The following is a 24,792-nucleotide window of genomic DNA, read 5'->3' on the forward strand; positions in this document are numbered from 1 at the left end:
ATTATTGGATGGAAAATCGTGCTGTTCACAGATCAGGGACACTGACCTTTACACTTGAATTCCCGATACCCACTTCAGTCATGTGAAGTTCGGAGCTGTAAGCACTAAATTATAAAATTCAACCTCCTTAGTCTTCAAAGAACTATCAAAGTTATCTTGCTCAACTATGCATTTCCACACTTATATAAAATGAATGTCTCATATATCCCAGTGTGTGTGGAGTTGAACACACCTTGTACATTTGGAAATATTTCAACAGTTGAACACACCTTGAACATTTGGAAATATTTCAACAGTTGAACACACCTTGTACATTTGGAAATATTTCAACAATGCTGAACTTTTGCAGCCTTGAGAATTATGATTCTATTTTGGGAAATGATTATTAAGAACAAACCATGAAATGTTCAAGCACCTCGCTCATACACTGTAACATCGCCTTTTCTGTATTGCCAACATAATCTCTGCCATAAACTGTAGTAAAAATATTCAAGATAACTGTAACTTTCACTGTCAGACGTACCGCAATGGGATTTAAAAGAATTCTTCTCAGAATGTGGGCGTCGTTGGCAAGGCCTCGTTTATTGCCTATAACTAGTTGCTCTGAAAGGTGGTTAAGAGCCTTCTTTTGAACGACTGCAGACCTTGTGGTGATGGTGCTCCCATAATGGTGTTGGGGAGGGAATCCTAGGTTATTTACAGAGTGCAACGGAGCACAGAGCGAACAGCTGAGAGTTTGAGCGGCGGCGGACCTGAGCGGCAGAAGACTGAGAGTGGGGAATAAAAGCAGCAGCAGACCTGCAACAAGAAAAAACTACTGTGCGACGTCACAAGTGAGGCAGGAGAGTCCGAGAGGTGAGCACAGTATAAAAGGAGAGACCGAGAGCGGGAGGAGAGTCTAAGAGGTGAACGCAGGGTAAATCTAAGGCAAGTCATGGCAGCACAGCTCACACCCGTGATATGCTCCTCCTGCACTATGTGGGAAGTCATGGACACTACCAGTGTCCCTGGCGACCATGTGTGCAGGAAGTGTGTCCAGCTGCAGCTACTGGCCAACCGCATTTCAGAGCTGGAGCTGCAGGTGGATTCACTGTGGAGCATCCGTGATGCTGAGACTATTGTGGATAGCACGTTCAGTGAGGTGGTCACACCTCAGGTAAAGATTATGCAGGCAGAAAGGAAATGAGTGACCGCCAGACAGAGTAAAAGGACTAGGCAGGTAGGGCAGGAGTCCCCTGGGGCCATCTCCCTCTCAAACAGATATACCGCTTTGGATACTGTTGGGGGAGATGGCTTATCAGGGGAAAGCAGCAAGAGCCAAGTTAGTGGCACCACGGGTGGCTCAGCTGCACAGGAGGAGAGGAAGAAGAATGGCAGGGCTATCGTGATAAGGGATTCAATTGCAAGTGGAACAGATAGGCGTTTCTGTGGCCGCAAACGTGACTCGAGGATGGTATGTTGCCTCCCTGGTAGTCGGCTCAAGGATGTTGCGGAGCGGCTGCAGGATATTCTGGAGGGGGAGGGTGAACAGTCAGTAGTCGTGGTCCATATCGGTACCAATGACATAGGTTCAAAAAAAGGGATGAGGTCCTGCAAGGTGAATTTAAGGAGTTAGGAAATAAATTAAAAAGCAGGACTTCAAAGGTAGTGATCTCAGGATTACTACCAGTGCCACGTGCTAGTGAGTATAGGAATAGGAAAATAGACCGGATGAATGCGTGGCTGCAGGGATGGTGTAGGAGGGAGGGATTTAGATTCCTGGGACATTGGGACCGGTTCTGGGGAAGGTGGGATCTGTACAAGCGTGACGGGTTACACCCGAGCAGGACCGGGACCAATGTCCTCGTGGGGGTGTTTGCTAGTGCTGTTGGGGAAGGTTTAAACTAGAGTGGCAGGGGGATGGGAACCTGAGAGGGGAGGCAGAAGGGAGTAAAGTTGAGAGCAGCAAGAGAGGGGAAGACCCAGGGGAAATTTACAATACAAATAGTACAAACAGTTGTTCAAGAACAAGTGAAAGGGAAAAGCGCAGAGCAGCAGAAAGTGTACTTTAGACACTAAAGTGAAAACTAGAAGGTGTAAGGCAATTAACCCAGCATCAATGCTAAAGGTCAGGCTAGGGTGTGTGGCCCAACTAAGAGCTCTATATACAAATGCACGGAGTATAAGGAATAAATTAAATGAACTACAGGTTCAAATTCAAATTGGAGGGTATGACATGATAGCTATCACTGAGACATGGCTGCAGGATGGTCAGGATTGGGAACTAAATATACCGGGTTATAAGGTCTACAGGAGAGACAGGGAAAATGGAAGAGGGGGAGGAGTATCCTTAATGATTAGGAGGATATAACGAGAGGTAAGCAGCCAACAGAGACATTATGGGTTGAATTGAGAAATAGGAAAGGATCTAAGACTATAGTGGGAATTGTATATAGGACCCCTAGCAGCAGCTCTGAAGTGCTAGATTGTATAAATGCAGAGAATAGACAAGTGTGTAAGAAAGGCACAGTGGTCTTAATGGGGGACTTTAACCTTCACATAGATTAGGAAAAGCAGACTAGCAACTGTCAGAAAGGTAATGAATTTCTTGAGTGTGTTCAGGATAGTTTTCTACAGCAGTATGTCCAAGTGGCAACAAGGGGGCAAGCCATACTAGATTTAGTAATGAGTAATGAATCAGATTTTGTTAACGGCTTAACTGTATGCGAACATCTAACCAATGGCGATCATAACATGATCGAGTTCAATGTAGTGTTTGAAAGGGAAAAAAGTGAGTCAGCTGCTAAGATTCTAGACTTGGGTAAAGCCGACTTCAATGGGATGAGACAGAGATTGTCCACAGTAAACTGGGCAAATCTGTTAATGGGTAAAACGACTGATGATCAGTGGGAAATGTTTAAAGAAACATTTAACGTGATACAGAATTGGTTTATACCCCTGAGGGGCAAGAACTCTACTTGCCAAAAAAAACAGCCATGGACAACTAAAGAGGTAAGGAACAGTATAAGACATAAGGAGAGGGTACACAAAAAGGCAAAAAATCGCACAGATCTTGGCGAATGGGAAAGATACAAAGAATCACAAAGGGTCACAAAACAGATAGTAAGAGCTACAAAAAGAGAATATGAAAAGAAACTTGAAAGGGATATCAAAACCAATACGAAGAACTTTTATAGTTGCATTAGGAAAAAGAGGGTGGTCAGGAGCAGTGTTGGCCCCTTAAAAACTGAAAGTGGGGATATTGTCATTGACAATGGGGAAATGGCAGACATGTTGAACGATTACATTGCGTCAGTATTTACAGTCGAAAAAGAGGATAGCATGCCGGAAATCCCAAGAAAACTTATATTGAATCGGGGACAGGGACTCGATAAAATTAATATAAGTAAAGCAACAGTAATGAAGAAAATAATAGCACTAAAGAGTGACAAATCCCCAGGACCAGATGGTTTCCATCCCAGGGTTTTAAAGGAAGTAGGTGAGCACATTGCAGATGCCCTAACGATAATCTTCAAAGTTCTCTAGATTCATGAACTGTCCCTCTGGATTGGAAAATTGCACGTCACTCCACTTTTTAAGAAAGGAGAGAGAGGGAAACCAGGGAATTATAGACCAGTTAGCCTAACATCTGTTGTGGGGAAAATGCTGGAGTCTATAATTAAGGATAGGGTGAATGAACACCTCGAGAATTTTCAGTTAATCAGAGAGAGCCAGCATGGATTTGTGAAAGGTAGGTTGTGCCTGACAAACCTGATTGAATTTTTTTGAAGAAGTGACTAAAGTAGTGGACAGGGGAATGTCAATGGATATTATTTATATGGACTTCCAGAAGGCATTTGATAAGGTCCCACATAAGAGACTGTGAGCTAAGATAGAAGCCCATGGAATCGAGGGAAAAGTACGGACTTGGTTAGGAAGTTGGCTGAGCGAAAGGCGACAGAGAGTAGGGATAATGGGAAGGTACTCACATTGGCAGGATGTGACTAGTGGAGTCCCGCAGGGATCTGTCTTGGAGCCTCAATTATTCACAATATTTATTAACGATTTAGATGAAGGCAGAGAAAGTCTCATATCTAAGTTTGCCGATGACACCAAGATTGGTGGCATTGTAAGCAGTGTAGATGAAAACATAAAATTACAAAGGGATATTGATAGATTAGGTGAATGGGCAAAACTGTGGCAAATGGAATTCAATGTAGACAAATATGAGGTCATCCACTTTGGATCAAAAAAGGATAGAACAGGGTACTTTCTAAATGGTAAAAAGTTAAAAACAGTGGATGTCCAAAGGGACCTAAGGGTTCAGGTACATAGATCATTGAATTGTCATGAACAGGTGCAGAAAATAATCAATAAGGCTAATGGAATGCTGGCCTTTGTATCTAGAGGACTAGAGTACAAGGGGGCAGAAGTTATGCTGCAGCTATACAAAACCCTGGTTAGACCGCACCTGGAGTACTGTGAGCAGTTCTGGACACCGCACCTTCGGAATGACATATTGGCTTTGGAGGGAGTGCAGCGTAGGTTTACTAGAATGATACCCTGACTTCAAGGGTTAAGTTACGAGGAGAGATTACACAAATTGGGGTTGTATTCTCCGGAGTTTCGAAGGTTATGGGGTGATCTGATCGAAGTTTATAAGATATTAAGGGAAACGGATAGGGTGGATAGAGAGAAACTATTTCCGCTGGTTGGGGATTCTCGGAGTAGGGGGCACAGTCTAAAAATTAGAGCCAGACCTTTCAGGAGTGAGATTAGAAAACATTTCTACACACAAAGGGTTGTAGAAGTTTGGAACTCTCTTCCGCAAACGGCAATTGATACTAGCTCAATTGCTGAATTTAAATCTGAGATAGATAACTTTTTGGCAACCAAAGGTATTAAGGGATATGGGCCAAAGGCAGGTATATGGAGTTAGATCACAGATCAGCCATGATCTCATCAAATGGCAGAGCAGGCACGAGGGGCTGAATGGCCTACTCCTGTTCCTATGTTCCGATGTTCCTATGGTTGAGGGATAAATATTGGCCAGGATACTGGGGAGTACTCCCCTGCTCTTCTTCAATATAATGCTACAGGATCTTTCACAGTCACCTGAGTGGGCAGACTTGCCCTCGATTTAACGTCTAATCCAAAAGACGACACTTCCCTCACTATTACACTGGAGTGTCAGCCGAGATTTTAGGCTCGAGTCTCTGGCGTGGGACTATGAAACCACAACCTTCTGACTCAGAGGCAAGAGTGCTACCAACTGTTCTACATCTAACACAAGCTCTTCCTCTAGCTGTTACTTTAATATAGTTGTTAATCCATTTAAAACAAATAGATTGATGTTACATTAAGACAGCGAGCAGAGAATTGCCTCAAAAAAACATTACGCATTCATCCACTAACATCACCAACAGTAATTTCTCACCTTATACTATAAATCTAAAACTCTATGGCCTAGAGATTTGTTGACATCACACCTACTTTAAAGGCGTAAAACGGGTGCTTAAGTGTCCAGTACTGCAGGCAGCGTGTGAGTGTTCATTCAGCGCAGGAAGTGCGCTGCCCTCCATATTGGTAAAGGTTTCGTATAGGTATTCAGGGACAGTGTCTGAAACAGGCATAGCTTCTTCACGTGCAGATAGGAGACCAAACGCATGGTTGAGGTCCCCTTTACAAAATTTTTTAGTGACTGACCCAAAATGTGCCATGCATGCAGCGGTCAGTATTCTCAGGCTGACCAATTTCCATGGTCCTGTCACCGGCCTCGTTAGGCGCATGCAGCATGCTCAGCACCAGGATCGTGCTCCGATTCAGGCGTAATCCAATTTCTAGGCTAATATAACTTCCTTTTTGTAAAAGTGATAAGAGATTGGTTAATTTAAATATTGTCACTTCTACCTACAGCTGCAAACTGAGTGTTGAGTCCCAGAGTGACGAACATGAAGAAAAATAAAATTGACCATAAAAGGTGCCCATGGAAACTGTGTAACGGCCTCTGGGTAAGCAATGAAAACCAAACCAAAACCTAAACAGTGGATAAAATTGATACGGTGCAATTAATGGTGCTTAAAAGAGAGATACTGTAACCTTAAGTTATTAATTTAAAACCCATCAATTAATTTAGAATCCAGATTACCAAAATGTATCACATCTTGCTCAGTACTTGTGTATTCGGCCTGAGATTTTATGAATTTTTTTCCATCAGGGTGAGTGGTGTCAGTGCTGGGGAATGGGGCAGTTTCCATTTAAGGCCCCCAGTTTTTAATCACAGTTATCTGCAGAGTAAAGATCCCTTTACTTTGCCCCAACAATGTGCCTCAGCCCCAACCTGAGAAGAGGTTGCATCAGTGCAACATTTTCCCATTCCCCATACCAGCCTGGGGCCTCTCCAAGTGATGTTGCCAATTCAGAGCCAGTTCTGTGCTGTTGGACCATGTTCACTTTGTGTTTTCACTCTTACATTCTTGTTCTTACACTGCACCCAAACTCTGCTGTGCAAACATATTTACCTACTTTGCAGACCCCCTCGAACCCACACCGTCAGGATGGGGGGGCGCCATGGCTGCATTCATCACTACATCCGAGGACGAGCAACATCACCAGCCTCACCAGGCATGGCGTCCACCACCGCCAAGTGGAGCTCCACAACACCGTGCTGCACCACAGGCACCTGCACAAGAACACAGAGGGCAATAATAGAGGTCGCAGGAGGCACTACCCTCACAACAGGGTCTACAGACAGAGTTCAGCTTCCTGGACCTCTCTGAGGAGTAGTGCATACGGAGGCTCAGGGTCAATCACCAGATAGTCGCCTTCATGCCGAGCTGCTCCCGGCTGGGCCGAGCATCGTCTCTTTACCTGTCACTGTCGAAATCACCACTGCCCTCAACTTCTTCGCCTCCGAATCATTCCGGGGAGCCACCAGGGACATCGCCGGGGTTTCTCAGTCATCTGCACACAAGTGCATAAAGCAGGTCACCGACGGCTTCTTTCGCATGGCCTTGCACTATGTCAACTTCCCCATGGATGACCTCAGCCAGAAGGAGAGGGCAGTGGGATTCCACACTGTGGCTGGCTTCCCACGGGTGCAGGGTGTAATCGATTGCTTCCATATAGCAATACGAGCTCCTCCACACGAGCCCCAGGACTGTTCATCAACAGGAAGGGCTATCACTCCATCAACACTCAGCTCGTTCATGTGTGCGCCAGATACCTTGGCAGCTGCCACGATTCCTTCATCCTCTGGGAGTCAAACATCCCGCCCCTCTTCCACGCACCAAACACCCGTAAGGGCTGGCTCCTCGGGGACGAGGGATACCCCCTGCATGTGTGGCTCATGACAACTCTGAGGAACCCCACCATCGAACAACAGCGTCGATATAACGACAGCCACATCACTACCAGGTCTACAATTAAGCATGCTATAGGGCTGCTCAAGATGCGCTTCAGGTGCCTTGATCGTTCTGGGGGAGCGCTTCAATACGCACCAGACAGAGCGGGACGCATTATAGTTGTATGTTGTGTCCTGCACAACATGGCACAACAGAGAGGGGTGCCGCTTGAGGAGGCCCCATCCACATCTGCCACCCACATTGAGGAGGAGGAGGAGGAGAAGGTGGAGGAGGAGGAGAAGGAGGTGGAGCAGGAGCAACACATCGGCAGAACAGTGGCTCACCTGGCTGCTCATGAGGCCAGGGAGTCACTGATATGTGAATGGTTCTCCTAACATCAGACTATGTGAAGAGTCCAGACCTTACCACCTGCATAGAGCAGCGGCTACACCAGCAACCCCCCAACCCTGCAAAAAACAGTCCTGCAATTACATATACGCCCACTGTAGAGTGACCCAATGGATGGCATCAAGTGTGGGCGTTCATGGTGAACCTCATGAAAGGGCCTTATTACAGAAGCCAGTCAAGCATGGCCAAGACGTGGCAGTAGTTGTGACAATAATAATATTTCATGTGCGTTTAACAAAAAGCAAATATAAATAAAAAACATGACCAACCGTCAAACACCCTTGCGCATCCTCTTTGTGCTTACAAAAACCTTCGCCTTTCGCTTCCGACTACTTCGACATGGTACATCCCCCGTGGCTGCAGCAGAGATAATGGCAGGTTGCTCTGACCGATTAGATGCTTTGGACCTATGCCCTCTGGGTTTCGGTGCCCGTGAGGGCCTCTCCAAAGACTGCACTCGGCCATCTGGAGAGGAGGCAGCATTGAGGGTACTGGTTGAGAGGGGGGCAATGGGTGAGATGTGGGGACGCCTAGAGTGGCTTCCATGTCCCCTTTCGCCATCATCCCTCTCCTGGGCCAGGCCCACACCACTCCTACCACTCTGCTGGATGACAGTTTGGAAGACATGTGTGAAGCCTTGTAAGGCCGGTGCTAGTGTATCTGCCTGCCTGTTTAAGGCGGCAGAATGTTGTTCACCCTGAGTCCGAATGGCTGTTGTCAGGGCCTGAATGGACTCATTTGTGAGCCGTGCTAGTCTTCCCTCCATTGCAGACATTCCCACACTTACCCACGACACTATCTCAGAGATGCCCTCTCGTCCTTGTGACAGTATCTCAGAGATTCCCTCCCTTACCTGTGCCACCATTCCACTCATGCAGGAGTTGGACTCCTCCATCCTCTGCGCGATTGTGGAGAGTGCGCATGGCACCTGTTCCAACACCTCGCAAATGTGTTGTTGCCCCTCGATCATTCTCCTTTTAAAGGATGGCCCCCAAGGTTCAGTATCTGAGTCCAGCTGGGCAGAGCCTGGAGAGAAGTGCTCCCACCGACACGGACTCTCCACAGCTGCCCCTACCACCAGTGGCTGCTCGTGCTCACGTGTATGGTAACGCACCATGTGCGACCCCAATTAACTGCGGTCTGGGACCCACCGAGGTGTGCGTATCTTGCTGGTGGATGGCTCGCTCAGATGTGACTGTGCACCCTCAGAGGTTGGCAGGTCCTCTGAGGAATCGCCCTCCACCATCACAGCGGTCGCTGAAGGCCTTGTAAGAGAACAGAAGGCAATATAAGCATGATCACAGATGCTGAGGTGCTGAAGGTGGCATGTTAAGATCAATTCACATTGTGTGTGCTGAATGTTAAAGTTGTGACACCAGACGTTTGTTGGGTGCCAGTCTCGGCGACCCGAATGAAGGTGCGGCTCAGCTCCAGCGCCTCCTGCTCCGGGTCTGTGAGGATGACCATCTGTTGCAGGCCCCCTCCGGTCCTCACCCTCTCCCGTGCATTCTGGGCTCTCTTCTCCTATAAGGGGAGAAAGTACAGACACGAGTGAGTGATGGTGACGTGGCCAACCACTGAATGCATAGGTTTGGGTGCGGCTGACTGTGAAAAAGATGCATCAGAGGGTGAGTATGAGACAGAGCCATGACATTGCATGAGGATTGGGTTGAGTGGTAGTGGCGGGGTGAGTAATGGAGAGGTGAGGAAGTGCGGGTAAGTTGAGGATGAGCTCTGAGTGGTTGTGAGCAGTGATGTGATAGAGTAGTGTTGGCAGTGCAGAATGAGTTGGGGGGGTTGGGGCGGAATTGTGGAAGACGGAATGTAGGAGAATGAATAAGTGTACCTACTTTGGCTGACCTAGTTAGGTCATTGAAGTGCTTCCTGCACTGGATCCAGGTGTGGGAGATGTTGTTGCTGCTGGTGACCTCCTCTGCCACCTCGAGCCAGACCTTGGTGGCAGAGGCAGGCCACTTCCTCCCATCCGCTGGGTAAAACACATCCCTCCTCCTCCTCACCCCATCCAGTGGCACCTGAAGTGAGGCATCACTAAATCTAGGAGCAGCCTTTCCATTGGGCTGCTCCATTGTGCTGTTTGAGTTTTTGCTCCAGGAGCAGCCATTAGAGGACTGCCCCTTTAAATGGAGCCTGTGATGCGAGTATGCAGTCTGCCCGCTGCGCAGCTTTCCGACTGCAAACCCGGAAACCATGTTAAGTGGCTCCAATTTACCCGTGATCATGTGGGGGCGGGACAGATTTTATTGCGCGGGTTCCCCACGTGCCCAATTGCCCCCCTGCTGCCATCCAGCCTCCCCGCTAATATTCAGGCCCAGGTGTCAGGTACATGACTTTAAATGGGCTAAATGTGATAAAATGAGAGAGCAGCTGAAGCAAATACATTGGGGGAGGTTGTTCAACTCTTGCATAGAGCTGGAGCGGACTTGATGTGCCGAATGGCCTCCTTCCGTGCTGTAACCTTTCCATGATTCTATGATTCTAACAACACTTCAGTCGGAGACAAGTGGAACACCTTCAATCGTATAATGCGGATCATTCACTATAAATATATTTCCAAAACCAACCAGGTCAAACTAAGCAAATGAGACCCTTAATTCAATTAAAAACAAACTAAAATGAGATGAAGAAAAGAGATGTGGTTGCTAAGAAACCGACATTGGTGGGGCCGTGCAAGGCCGATTGGGGGGCTGTACTCAGATAAGAAAGGCCATGTATTCCTCAAAGGAACAAACAGTTTGTAAACAGAGATGAGGGTTGAGGTCATTAGCTATGTTATGTAAAACAGCTTATCCTGAGTTGCTAACGTGGCATCAGCACAGTGGGATGAGTTAAGACCATAAGCTAAGACCAGAGATGCTTATGTGCTTATGTACAGAACAATGCAGCCAAATAGTATAAAGATAGGGCATGCTCCTTGCCGAAAGTTAGAGCTCTTGGGATGATTGGAAGTCCAGCCGCAGGCAGCCGACGGAGGTCGGGTCTGAGTCCGTGGGAAATCAAATTGTTTTACTTGCTTGTCATTTAATGTAATCTGAAGACAGTTGTATACTGTTGTGAATCAATCTATTCAAGCTTGTTGTGTAATAATCACTCCGGCCAGAATCATGCTGAAGTTATTGTTGAAGGATTAACAATCCTTTTGTAATGACAGTATCAGGAAAAATCCGCTAACAAATGGTGTCCATGGGTGGGCCCGAGAACTAAAGGTTTAAAAATAACTAGTGTTTAGAGGGTGACCGAGTAATTCCGGTGAGAGAGGGAGAGACGGAAAGAGAGATACAGAGCGAGAAAGAGTGATACAGAGACACAAAGAGAGAGTGAGACCAAGAGATTAGAGAGAGAGAAAGAGAGAGGGGGAGAGACACAGACAGAGTCAGAGACAGAGACAGAAAGAGATCAGAGACAGAGAGAGGGAGAGACAGAGAGAGAAAGGGGAAAAAAAAACATGGCCAGTGCACTGGACGATTTATGTTCTAAGCAAAAAAGAGGGAAGTAAACTGTGCAGGAGGATGATGAGTTAAAATAAGTCCTTTCACAGCAGACAGAGGCTGTGAAGGAATTATGTCAAAATCAGTAGAAAGTTACAAGCTAACAGCCTGTTTTAGTGCTTTCTTTTTGCAATGTTTGCTTTGTGTTCTCTTGTGTTTAGCTGTGAAGGCTAACGTGTCCTTCAATTAAAGTGGAAGAAATTAAACTTGATCTCCTGTCTCTATGACAACAATCTCAAAATGTTGGACTAACTAAAAATAGGATGAACAAACTAAAATATTATCTTCCCTGACACAAAAAGTTATTTTTAAATTTACATGAAAGCTGCACTGACGTATGCTGCGTGAATTATTTATATTTCTGCAAAGAAGTTAACCCCTTCCAAGGATGTCGACATCTTTTTATTCATCAAGCAACAACCTTTACATTTATTTAAAATAAGTTTCTTAATGTAAGAGGATATTTCCCCACAGGACAGAAGAAAATATTGGACATAATTTTTGTGCTCCTTTTGCTGACTATTCCTCCTGGAGTAAGGTAATTAGATGAATTCATAGAAACATGCGTGGAGTCCTCTCTGGTCCCGGGATAAAGGGTGACAGAAGAAAATTAATGAATTGTTTGTTGTTTTAACCCCTTGGGCTCTCAAGAAGAGCCACAATGGATTTTCTGTGTTTCTTTTGAAACAGAGGACCATAGTTTTCGGGACCACATGTGTGTTGATGGTGCAGGATTACCTAGAGTAGTTCTTTGACATAAAAATGGCTTCACAAAGTTATGGAGCAACCTTTGCTGGAAAAGTGATGGTGCAGGAAACAATCCAGCGGTGTTAAGAATTTAAGACATTATCTGCAGACATCAGTAGATGTCAAATGTCACAGCATAGTGATGTTTTTTGACTAAGATTTCAGCCTAATCAAAAATTCAAAATTTCCTCTTTTGAAAATGTTTTGATTTGATTTGCTTTAATCCATTTATTTTCCGTGACAGAGGGCTTAAAGGTGGGTGGGCGGGAGGGGGCGGTGGGATATATCCAAAAGTTATTACAAGCACTAAGTCTCTCGTGTAAAACTACAAAGTCTGGACATAATTTGTTTCTGAAATTGGAATTGATAAGATGAATTGATATGAGTTACTATTCAAGCACTCGAGAAGGGAAAATTTACCTGCAGTTTAAGGGGATAATCAAATTATATTTTAAAATAAAAGAAGTCCAGTCTAAATGGTTCCTATCCAATACTGTGTATCAAGGAAGAAAGTATTTTGGGGGGGAAATAAAATTGTACATTGACAAGTCCTGTCAGTCCAACAATACTGATCTCTGGAATTGGGATATTGGACCAGACTGTAAATATTGTATTGCACTGTAAAGTTGCTCCAGGGCTCATGAATGGTAATATAATGGGAACTGTAAAATTGGATGTGAGGAAGTGATTGAGGATATAAGATAGAAATGGGAAAATTACACTACCAAATGGGAATTTTTCTAAAGTCATTGCCCTGAGTGATTATGGAAATAAATCACCTGGGCATGATTTAGCAAAAGATATCAATCTGGCATAAATGTAAAATCTAGTGAAAGTCAGGGAAGTGTAGTTGCGAATAGTTAATAGATAGCTTTTCCTTTGGGATATTTGTGTCCTTGCCTATACTGAACAGTGAGAAAACTGCATTTGATAGCCTGGCCACTATCCGAGACATCGGGAGGGGGAGATAAGCAAAGGCTTCCAGACACCCACCGATCTTTTGATAAGATAACCTGAAAGTCCAGTGGACATGAAAGATACAAATGTATGTTGCCATCAATTAGAAACGATGACCAGGATGAAGAACATGATTAAAAGGCTTATGGCTGGTCAGCTATTAGAACCACTCTTCAAACAGAGCAATTGCTCTTACAGGATTGAATATTACTGGACATATAAAATGTGCCATGGAAAACACATTCGGAAATACCATGAGGAGAAAGAAACTGGCCAGCAGAAAGTTAATATTACCTGTGATATGTTGCGTATAAGGCAACTAGTACATGGAAATGCATGATGAAGATGCACTGAAGAACGAATCTCAGATATGCTCAGTTACTTGACAACAGCATGACATGAAATGGTTAATGTGGCTCAGGAGAGTGACATTTAAGCAAGGCACTGATACATGCTCCATAGAGAAACTGACTAATTAATGAAACAATCAGGAAACATTGGTGCCTATGAGAGGGATTGAAATTAAAGCAAAGAGGGACATAGTAATTTGGATTTCCAAAATTCAGGATTAGGTTCCTTTCAGTTGACAATGAAATTGGGCTAGGGAGAAATAATGTTTAGCAAAAAAATCCACAAGATGGATATGAGTAAAAGGAGAGCTGGAGAATCTTTTAAGTCCATTATTTTTTGCAATGTGCATATGTTATGTGTGCTTATGTAAAGCTAATGTTGATCAAATGTAAACTCAAGATGATCTTAGGCAGCCAAAAAAAAGGAATAAAGTAAAAATTGAACCAGAGTGCTTTCACTCAGGTTCAAGAGGAGGGAATGTAAGAATATGGTTTAAAACTAAGCACAGTCAAATATCCCATCTCGCATAGCTCGCATAAAGCTCTCAAGCAAGAGGGGCGGATGTTAAAGGAGGGGGGGGGGGGCGAAGTCGTGTCTTGGTATGTGTAAACAAATACAGTTTGTAAAAGACAGAGAATGCTGAAACTTCAGAACTATAAACACCCAAAGGTCAAGAGATAGCCCATTTCTAGATGCTATAACGTCAGAAGGTGGTTAACATCAAAACAAGAGATGTGGCTGCTAAGGAACCGACATTGGTGGGGCCGTGCGAGGCTGAATAGGAGGGCTATACTCAGATAAGAAAGGCCATGCATTCCTTAAAGGAACAAACAACTTGTATACAGAGATGAGGGTTGAAGTCATTAGCTACGTTACGTAAAACAGCTTATCTTCAGTTGCTAACGTGGCATCAGCATGGTGGGAGGACTTACAACCATGAGATAAGGCCAGAGATGCTGACATACAGAACAATGTAGCCGAATAGTATAAAAATAGGGCATGGTCCCTCCCAAAGGTTAGAGCTTTCGGGATGGGGGAAGTCCAGCCACAGGCAGCCTACGGAGGTCGAGTCTAATCAACTTGAGTCCGTAGGAAATCAGGCTGTGTTACTTGCTTGTCATCTAATGTAATCTGAAGACAGTTGCATTATAACTATAATATTGTTGTGAGTCAATCTATTAAAGCTTGCTGTTTAATAACCACCCGGGCCAGAATCAAGCAGAAGTTATTGTTGAAGGATTAGCGACTCTTTTGTAATGACAGTAACAGGAGAAATCCGCTAACAAGGGCTGAGGCAGAAATAAAAATAAAAGTGAAAATAGCCTGAAGATAAGAAAAAGGGATGACAGTGAAGTCTAGATCATCAATGGTGTTAAACATAACATAAACACTTCAGGTTCAGAAAAATTGTAGGAAATAATAACAAAATAACTGATAAAAATAGAACAGGATAAATAAAAAAACAAGGAGTGTGATAAATTAAAATATGTGAGCAAAACAGCATCAGGGCAAAAAGGACAGGGTAGGGTCTGTTGGCCAAATAAGAGCTCTATACACAAATGCACGTAACATAAGGAACAAAATAAGTGAATTAGAAGTGCAAATTCAGCTTAAATGGTACAACGTATTGGTCATTACTAAGAAGATTACAAGCTGGACATGACTGGGAGATAAATATAGCAGGCTATGAGGTCTTTAGAAAGGACAGGGAAATTGGAAAAGGAGGAGTGGCAATATTGATAAAGAACACTATTACAGCATTAGAAAGAGGGAAGATCAGTAAGGGTGAGCAGGCGGTAGAAACACTCTGGGTAGAATTGGAAATAGTAAACAGAAAAGGATGCAAGGCTTTGGTGGGAGTTGTCTACTGACCTCCTGATAGCAGTGATAGAGTAGCAGGATGCATAAACATGGAGATCAGAGAAGCTTGTTGCAAAAACAGAGTGGTAATAATGGGGGACTTTAATTTTGGGAGACTGGGAGAAGCAAAACAGCTCAAGTTCCAAGGGCAGCGAATTTCTTGAGTGTATTCGAGGCAGATTTCTGGAACAATATGTTCTCAAACCAACAAGAGAACAGACCATTCTGGATGTAGTGATAAGTAATGAGCCTGGAGTAATCAATAATCTAACAGCAGAAATTGACAGAAATTGACCACATTAGACTGGGCAGAACTATTAATGGATAAAACTACGGATGAACAGTGAGAGGTATTCAAGTAGGTATTTGGTAGAGTACTAGACTTGTACATACCCCTAAAGGGCAAGAGCTCCACATGTGTAATTAAACAATCTTGGTCAACAAGGGAAGTGAGAGATAGTATAAAAATAAAAGGGCTTATATGAAGGCAAAGAACAGTAGAGATCCTGCAGACTAGAAGAGATATAAAGAACAGCAAAGGCACATAAGAAAGTAGTAAGGGCTGTAAAAAGGGAATACGAGAAAAAACTTGCAAGGGATATCAAGGACAACGCTAAAGGTTTTTACAAGTATATTAAAAAAGGGTGGCTTAGAGTAATATTGGTCCCAATAAAGACAATGCAGTTGATATTGTAATTGAAAATCAGAAAGTGGTAGACTTGCTAAATACATACTATGCATCTGTCTTCACAGTAGATGATGACGATAAAATACCAGAGATATGAGGAAAAGTAAAAATAAATCAAGGGGAAGAATTTACTAGATTTAACATAAGTTTAAAAATAGTAGTGGAGAAAATATTGAGACGAAAGATAAATTAATCTCCAGGACTTGATTGTTACCATACCAGGGTATTAAAAGAAGTAGGTGACTAAATTGTAGATGCTCTAGTTATGATGTTCCAAAACTTTCACAATTCAGAAATTGTCCCCTTGGATTGGAAAATTGTAAGTGTCACTCCACTATTTAAGAAGGGTAAGAAAGATAAGCTGGGAAATTATAGGCCTATTGGTCTAACGTCTGTTGTGGGGAAATTACGAGAATCTATTAGGGGCAGAGTGATTGAGCAGTTGGACAAATATGAGCTGTTCAGAGAGAGCCAGCATGGATTTGTAAAAGTCAATTCACGTCTAACGAACCTAACTGAATTTTTTGAGGAGGTAACTAACATAGTAGATAAGGGAATGTCTACAGACGTTATTTATATGGACTTCCAGAAGGCATTTGATAAGGTTCCACAAAAGAGACTGTTAACAAAAGTGAGAGCACATGGAACTGGAGGTAATCTATTGACATGGGTAGGCAATTGGTTAGGAGGTAGGAGATAATGGGTATGTACTCAAATTGGCAGGATATGATTAGTGGTGTCCACCAGGGATCTGTACTGGGGCCTTAGCTTTTCACTATATATATATAAATGACTTAGATGAAGGAATAGGGAGTAATATATCCAAGTTTGCTGACGACATCAAGTTAGGTGGCACAGTAAATAGTGGAGCTGGGAGCGGAAAGTTGCAAAGGAACAGTGACAGGTGTGAGTGGGCAAAACTGTGGCAGATGGAGTTCAATGTGGAAAAGTGTGAAGTCAACCACTTTGGACCTAAGAAAGATAGATCAGAGTATTTTCTAAATGGTGAGAAGCTAGGAGGTAGGAGACAGCGTGTGGGGACAATGGGTCAACTACTTTGGATCTAAGAAAGATAGATCAGAGTAATTTCTAAATGGCGAAAAGTTAGGAACTGAGGAAGAGCAGAGAGACTTAGGGGTCCAAGTATAGAAATCACTAAAAGTTGGAGGACAGGTACAAAAATAATTAAATGGCTAATGGAATCATAGTATCATAGTAGGTACAGCACAGGAGGCCATTCGGCCCATCGTGCCTATGTCAGCTCTTGGAAAGAGCTACCATTTAGTCCCATTCCCCTGCTCTTTTCCCAGAACCCATTTTTTTTCCTTTCAAGTATTTATCCAATTCCCTTTTGAAAGTTACTATTGAATCTGCTTCCACAACACTTTCAGACAGTGCATTCCAGATCATTACAACTTGCTGCGTAAAAAAACATTTCCTCATGTCGCCTTTGGCTCTTTTGCCAAACACCTTAAATCCACGTCCTCTGGTTACTGACCCTTCTGCCACAGGAAACAGTTTCTCCTTATTTACTCTGTCAAAACCATTCATGATTTTGAACATCTCTATCAAGTCTCCCCTTAACCTTATCTGTCCTGAGGAGAACAGCCCCAGCTTCTGCAGTCTCTCCACATAACTGAAGTCCCTCATCCCTGGCACCATTCTAGTAAATCTCTTCTGCACCCTCTCTAGAGCTTTGACATCCTTTCTGAAGTGTGGTGCCCAGAATTGAACATAATATTCCAGTTGAGGCCTAACCAGTGTTTTATAAAGGTTTAGTATAACTTCCTTGCTTTTGTGCTCTATAGAAACATAGAAAAAACGAGCAGGAGTAGGCCATTCAGTCCTTCGAGCCTGCTCCGCCATTCAATATGATCATGGCTGATCCTCTATTTCAATACCATATTCCCGCTCTCTCCCCATATCCCACGATGCCTTTTGTGTCTCGAAATCTATCTATCTCCTTCTTAAATATATGCAGTGACTTGGCCTCCACAGCCTTCTGTGGTAGAGAATTCCACAGGTTCACCACCCTCTGAGTGAAGAAATTTCTCCTCATCTCAGTCCTAAATGTCCTACCCCGTATCCTGAGAGTGTGACCTCTCGTTCTGGACCCCCCAGCCAGGGGAAATATCCTCCCTGCATCAAGTCTGTCTAGCCCTGTCAGAATTTTATATGTTTCAATCAGATCCTTTCTCAATCTAAACGCGAGTGAATACAGGCCGAGTCGGCCCAATCTCTCCTCATACGACAGTCCTGCCATACCAGGAACCTTCGCTGCACTCCCTCTATGGCAAGTATATCCTTTTTTAGGTAAGGAGACCAAAACTGCACACAATACTCTAGGTGTGGTCTCACCAAGGCCCTGTATAACTGCAGTAAGACATCCTTGTCCTGTACTCAAATTCTCTTGCCAACATACCATTTGCCTTCTTAACTGCTTGCTGTATTTGCATATTTGCTTTCAGTGACTGGTGTACAAAGATACCCAGGTCCCTCTGTACATCAACATTTAAATAATACTCTTTCTGTTTTTCCTTCCGAAGTGGATAACTTCACATTTATCCACATTATACTGCATCTGCCATGTATTTGCCCACTCACTCAACTTGTCTAAATCACCTTGAAGCCTCTTTGCATCCTTCTCACAACTCACAATCCCACCTAGTTTTGTGTTGTCAGCAAACTTGGAAATATTACATTTGGTTCCCTCATCCAAATCATTTATATATATTGTGAATAGCTGGGGCCCAAGCACTGATCCCTACAGTACCGCACTAGTCACTGCCTGCCACCCTGAAAAAGACCCATTTATTCCTACTCTGTTTCCTGTCTGTTAACCAATTTTCAAACCATGCCACTATATTACCACCAATCCCATGTGCTTTAATTTTGCAAACGAACCTCTTATGTGGGACTTTATCAAAGGCCTTCTGAAAATCCAAATAAACCACATCCACTGGTGCTCCCTTATCTATTCTACCAGTTACATCCTCAAAAACTCCAGTAGGTTTGCCAAACATGATTTCCCTTTCATAAATCCATGTTGACTTTGTCTAATCCCGTTGATATTTTCTAAATGTCCTGTTATCACATCCTTTATAATAGACTCTAGCATTTTCCCTACTACTGATGTTAGGCTAACCAGTCTGTAATTCCCTGTTTTCTCTCTCCCTCCTATTTTAAATAGTGGGGTTACATTTGCCACCCTCCAATCTGCATGACCTATTCCATAATCTTTAGAATTTTAGAAGATGACAACTAATGCATCCACTGTTTCCATGGCTACCTCTTTTAGTATTCTGGGATGAAGATTATCAGACCTTGGGGATTTATCGGCTTTCAGTCCCATTAATTTCTCCAGCAATATTTTTGAACTAATACTAATTTCCTTTAATTCCTGCTTCTCACTAGTCCCTTGGTTCCCTAGCATTTCTGGGAAGTTATTTGTGTCCTCCTCCTTGAAGACAGAACCAAAGTATTTATTTAATTGCTCTGCCATTTCCCTGTTCCCCATTATAAATTCTCCCGTTTCTGACTGTAAGGGACCTACATTTGTCTTCACTAATCTTTTTCTTTTTACATACTTGTAGAAGCTTTTACAGTCCACTTTTATGTTCCTTGCAAGTTTACTCTCATACTCTATTTTTCACCTCTTAATCAATCTCTTGGTCCTTTTTTGCTGAATTCTAAACTGCTCCCAATCCTCAGGCTTGCTACTTTTTCTGGCAACTTAATATGACTCCTCTTTGGATCTAATACTATCCTTAATTTCTTTTGTTAGCCATGGTTGGGACGCTTTTCCTTTTGTGTTTTTGCGCCAGAAAGGAATGTATAATTGTTGCAATTCATGCATTTGTTCCTTAAATGTTAGCCATTGCCTATCCACCGTCATGCCTTTCAATGGCACTTCCCAATCTGTCATAGCCAACTCACTCCTCATACTTTCGTAGTTTGCTTTGTTTAGATTTAGGACCCTAGTTTTGGATTGGACTGCTTCACTTTCCATCTTAATGAAGAATTCTCTCATGTTATGGTCACTCTTCCCTAAAGGACCCCGCACAACAAGATTATTAATTAACCCCTTCTCATTGCACAATATCCAATCTAGGATAGCCTGTTCCCTGGTTGGCGCCTCAACGTACTGGTCTAAAAATCCATCTCGTACACACTCCAGGAATTCATCTTCCACAGTATTATTGCTAATTTGGTTTGGCCATTCTATATGCAGATTAAAGTCACCCATGATTACTGTTGTACCCTTGTTATATGCATCTCTAATTTCCTGTTTGATCCCATTCCCTACATTACCAATACTGTTTGGAGGCCTATAGACAACTCCCACCAGTGTTTTCTGCCCCTTAATGCTTCTTAACTCCACCCAGACTGATTCTACATCTTGATTTTCTGAGCCAATATCCTTTCTCACTATTGCTCTGATTTCATCCTTTACTAACAACACCACCCTACCTCCTTTTCCTTTTTGCTTGTCCTTCCTAAATATCGAATACCCTTTGATATTCAGCTCCCAGCCTTGGTCACCCTGCAGCCATATCTCTGTAATTGCTATTCTATCATATCTGTTTACATCTATTCACGCTATGCCTCTATTAATAAAGCCCAGGATCTCGTATGTTTTTCTAACAGCCTTCTCAACTTGTTCTGCCACCTCCAAAGATTTGTGGATGTGCACCCCCAGGTTCCTCTGTTCCTGCACCCCCTTTAAAATTGTACTATTTAGTTTATATTGCCTTTCCTCATTCTTCCTACCAAAATGCATCACTTCACACTTCGCTGCTTTAAATTTTATCTGTCATGTGTCTACCCATTTCACCGGTCTGTCTAAGTCCTCCTGAAATCTGTTATTATCCTCCACATTGTTTACTACATTCCCGAGTTTCGTGTCATTTGCAAACTTTGAAATTATACCCCCATACCCAAGTCCACATCATTAATATATATCAAAAAGAGCAGTGGTTCTGATACTTACCCCTGGGGAACACCACTGTATACTTCCTTCCAGTCTGAAAAACAACCGTTCACCACTACTCTCTGCTTTCTGTCCCCTAGCCAATTTTGTATCTATGCTGCCACTGTCCCTTTTATCCCATGGACTTCATATTTGTTAACAAGTCTATTCTGTGGTACTTTATCAAATTCCTTTTGAAAGTCCTTATACACAACATCAACCACACTACCCTCATCAACCCTTTCCGTTACTTCAGCAAGGAACTCAATCAAATTAGTCAAACATGATTTTCCTTTAACAATTCTGTGCTGACTTTCATTTATTCGCCCATACTTTTCCGAGTGCCAATTAATGTTTTCCCGGATTATTGTCTCTAAAAGTTTCCCCACCACCAACGTTAGGCTGACTGGCCTGTAATTGTTGGGTTTATCCCTCACCCCTTTTTTGAACAGGAGTGTAACATTTGCAATCCTCCAGTCCTCCGGCACCATCCCTATAACTAATGTTGGCCTTTATCTCAAAGTGGCTGGAATAATAAGAAGTGGAAGTTATGTTACAGTTATATAAAGCTCTGGTAAGACCCCATTTAGGGTACTGCATGCAGTTCTGGGAATGACGCTTGAGGAATGATATATTAGCCTTGGAGTAGTTGCAGCGCAGATTCACCAGAATGATACCCGGGCTAAAAGGGTTAAATTATGAGGATAGGTTGGATAGAGTAGGCTTGAATTCCCTTGAATATAGAAGATTAAGGGGTGATCTAATTGAGTTGTTTAAGATGATTAAAAGAGTTGATAGGGTAAATAGAGAGAAACTATTTCTTCTGGTGGGAGAGTCCAGAACAAGGGCACATAATCTTAAAATTATAGCTGGGCCAATCAGGAGTGAAATCAGGAAGCACTTTTTCACACAAAGGGTAGTGAAAATCTGGAACTCTCTCCCCCAAAAGCTCTTGAGGCTGGGGGTCAATTGATAATTTTGCAGCTGATATTGATAGATTTTTGTTGGGCAAGGATATTAAACGTTACGGAACTATTGCGGGTAGATGGAGTTAAGATACAGATCAGCCATGATTTAATTGAATGGCAGAACAGGCTCAAGGGGCTGAATGGCCTACTCCTGTTCCTTTACCCCAATGATATTTTAGAGCTGATGTCAGGAAATTTGTCATCTCACAAAGAGTGATCAACATGTGGAATAAATATCCAGAGAGCGAAGTGGAGGCAAAAACTCTGGAATCATTTACGAAACAACTAGATGCTGCAATGGAGGGATGTTAGCATCTTCCTTAATGGGACATTCTTGTAGCTGCTATCCTGGTACTCATCAGTCTAAGGTGGACCTATGGTAAGTACAATAGGGAAAGCACTGAAACAAAATGGAATAATTACATTTAAAAAGTATTTGTGTGGGTCCTCATGTCTCTTCAGAAGAAGCAAGACAAATGAATAGGGTGATGTGATGTTGATAGTCCTTCATCTTCAATGATGACTGGGGATTCAAGTGCTCCCATTAGTTGTCAAAGATCTTTCCCCATTTGGTTCCAGAGGCCAATATGAGACAGGCAGTGCCTTCTGCATCCTTCACCCGTGAAGCCCCCTTGTTCTTGCTGGGTTACAGCTGGTTGATGTTGGGGTAAATTTTGCTGCAGGCATTTTCCTGCTAATTGCTGATGGGGATGTTGAAACATCTTCATCTCGAACTGATTAGCTGTTTGCCACTTAAAAAAATGACGGACAGGAAAAGACCAACTGGTCCATCTAGCCTGTTCATACAGTTGTGATGCCTCATGCATCATGATACAAACAATCCCTACCCACCCAAAGCCACGTCATATCCTGGGAGAGGTGAAAACCAGTTTAAAAACCCAGGGCCAATTATAAGAAAAAATCTGGAAAATTCCCCTCGCCCTTTTAAGTGAACAAACCTATTCCAGGAAATTACACTGACCCTGATGTATATTGTGGGGTACCTACCATTTGTAAAAGTTGATCTCCGCCCCAACCAGAAACAGGTGCAGCTCTCTCTTGAACGAATCGGCGTTCACCGCACCACACAGCTCTGCTATTCTCTGGGAAAAGAGGAACCGCTAAACATTCAACTCAGTTCTACCCTTACATAACTTGTAAATGTGACTCCTGGACCTCCCCAACCTATCTAGTTAAAATAATTGGTCCATGTAAAATCAGGGCCCTTCATTATTTTATAAACCTTGATCAAATCACCCCAGAGTCCACGCTTCTTTAAAGTGTGCAGACCCAGCTCTTTGAGCCTATCTGGATAGTCGATGTGTTTTAAACTGAGAATAAATCTTGTGGCCCTCCTCTGCACCCTTTTCAAAGCCTTAATATCTCCCATGTGAGGCGGTCAAAACTGAACACAGTATTCTAACTGAGGTCTAATCAAGGACTTGTCCAAGGACAAAATGGTAGGCTTTGTTTTGTAGTGAATTATCCTGTGGATACAACCTAGAACGCTGTTTGCTTTAGTCCGTTGCCAGTTTCGTCCAACTATCAAGGCAGATGGAACAACAAGACAGGTTCTGCTTCAGTGTGTTCATGATGTTTCTTCTGATCTCCAGGCATCCATTTGCTATTCTTCAGCTCAGGACAGAGGACTCACTTTGGTAATCCATCCTCCTCCATTCTGATAACAAGAGGCCTATCCATCTCAGCACAGATCTGATTCATGAGCCTTTCCTAGAATGAGCACCTGTTCTTCAGGATTCTGTACGAGCATTTTACCGTCACGGGCAATCAGGTTGGTAACAGGGGACAATTTACTCATCCTGTTTGAAATCCTGAGTGATCCCTTCTCTGATTTAGCCTGTTCATTAGTGACACCCAGTATGAGATGAACTTCTACAGCAAACAAACTTCCCTACTGACAGGACAGGACAAACCAAGTGATTGTGCATCCTGCTTTCTTCTTGTTCACAGGAGTAATCAGATTCATGGAGGACATTGAGATGATGATTGAGGAAAGGAGTTATCTCTTCTGGCTGTGGTGAAGAGTATGTTGGTTTTTTTATCTCCCTGTACTTTGTGAGTAAGGAGATGTTTTTGTGGTTTAAACTGAAAATAATCAAGCTGCAGATAGTCATCTCATTCTGTTTCTGATCTTGTTTTATGCAATCAATTCATACAGACAATCTTAATCTGGTCCTTAGCAACATTTGCCCCACCAACATATAGATCTGTTGAATACCTTGTCTGGGCAACAGTACTTGGCTGATGTATGATAATCTTCTGTATTATGTGGATCCGCATTGTCGCCATTGTGAAAATTGCCCAAACTGAGAACTCCACCTTGTGCCAGGTAAGGAAACACATTGATAGCTTTTAAAGATTAAGAGGTAGAAATTCAGTGAAGTTCTTTCAATCTCACAACGTAACATTGGCAGAGGATGATCAGGCACCCTGAAGAAATGGTGTCATTGATCACATTTAAGCATTTACACTGTTTCACCAACGCTTCTTCTGATCTCCCACCGAGAAGATCCATGGAATTCTAGGTATTAAGTGAACTTTATGCTCAGTGAGGTATCAGTGTAACGGACACCTTTTCTATTGTAGACCCAAAAACCTATTGTTAACCCATTTATTTTGATCAGTTATTGCCATCATTCAAGTCATGTCAATTGGAAAACCTATGTTCCAGTGTCAGCATCAAGAACTCCCAATTGAACGATATCATAGCAAGATACAGATACACCCACACCCTCCCTCTACTCAGCCCTAACAATGTGCTTTAGGTACAGAAGAGCACGCACACATACGCATATTCTTTTGGCTCTAATGACTGAAATTGACGATTCGGTGACAATCATGGACAATTTCTTGGTCAGGAGCTACAAGCACTTGCAGTCATTAGAAGGAGTGATATTTCGTCCAATTGGTCTCAGAGATGAAAGGGCAGTGTGTAAACTCAATGGGGCACTCAGTCCTTGGGAGATACCTTCATAAAGGAATAAAAACAGAAAAT

General features: G+C 43.1%; 1 long non-coding RNA gene across 1 annotated transcript; it reads left to right on the top strand.

Moving 5' to 3' along the window:
• Positions 1 to 642: 642 nt before the first annotated feature.
• On the top strand, positions 643 to 23,869 carry LOC137332677 (uncharacterized). Its single transcript, XR_010965711.1, has 4 exons — positions 643 to 855; positions 5,896 to 5,990; positions 23,390 to 23,568; positions 23,748 to 23,869. It is a non-coding gene; the product is annotated as an uncharacterized lncRNA (long non-coding RNA).
• Positions 23,870 to 24,792: the final 923 nt, after the last annotated feature.

Source organism: Heptranchias perlo, chromosome 15, assembly GCF_035084215.1.
Source record: "Heptranchias perlo isolate sHepPer1 chromosome 15, sHepPer1.hap1, whole genome shotgun sequence".
Classification (NCBI taxonomy): domain Eukaryota; kingdom Metazoa; phylum Chordata; class Chondrichthyes; order Hexanchiformes; family Hexanchidae; genus Heptranchias; species Heptranchias perlo.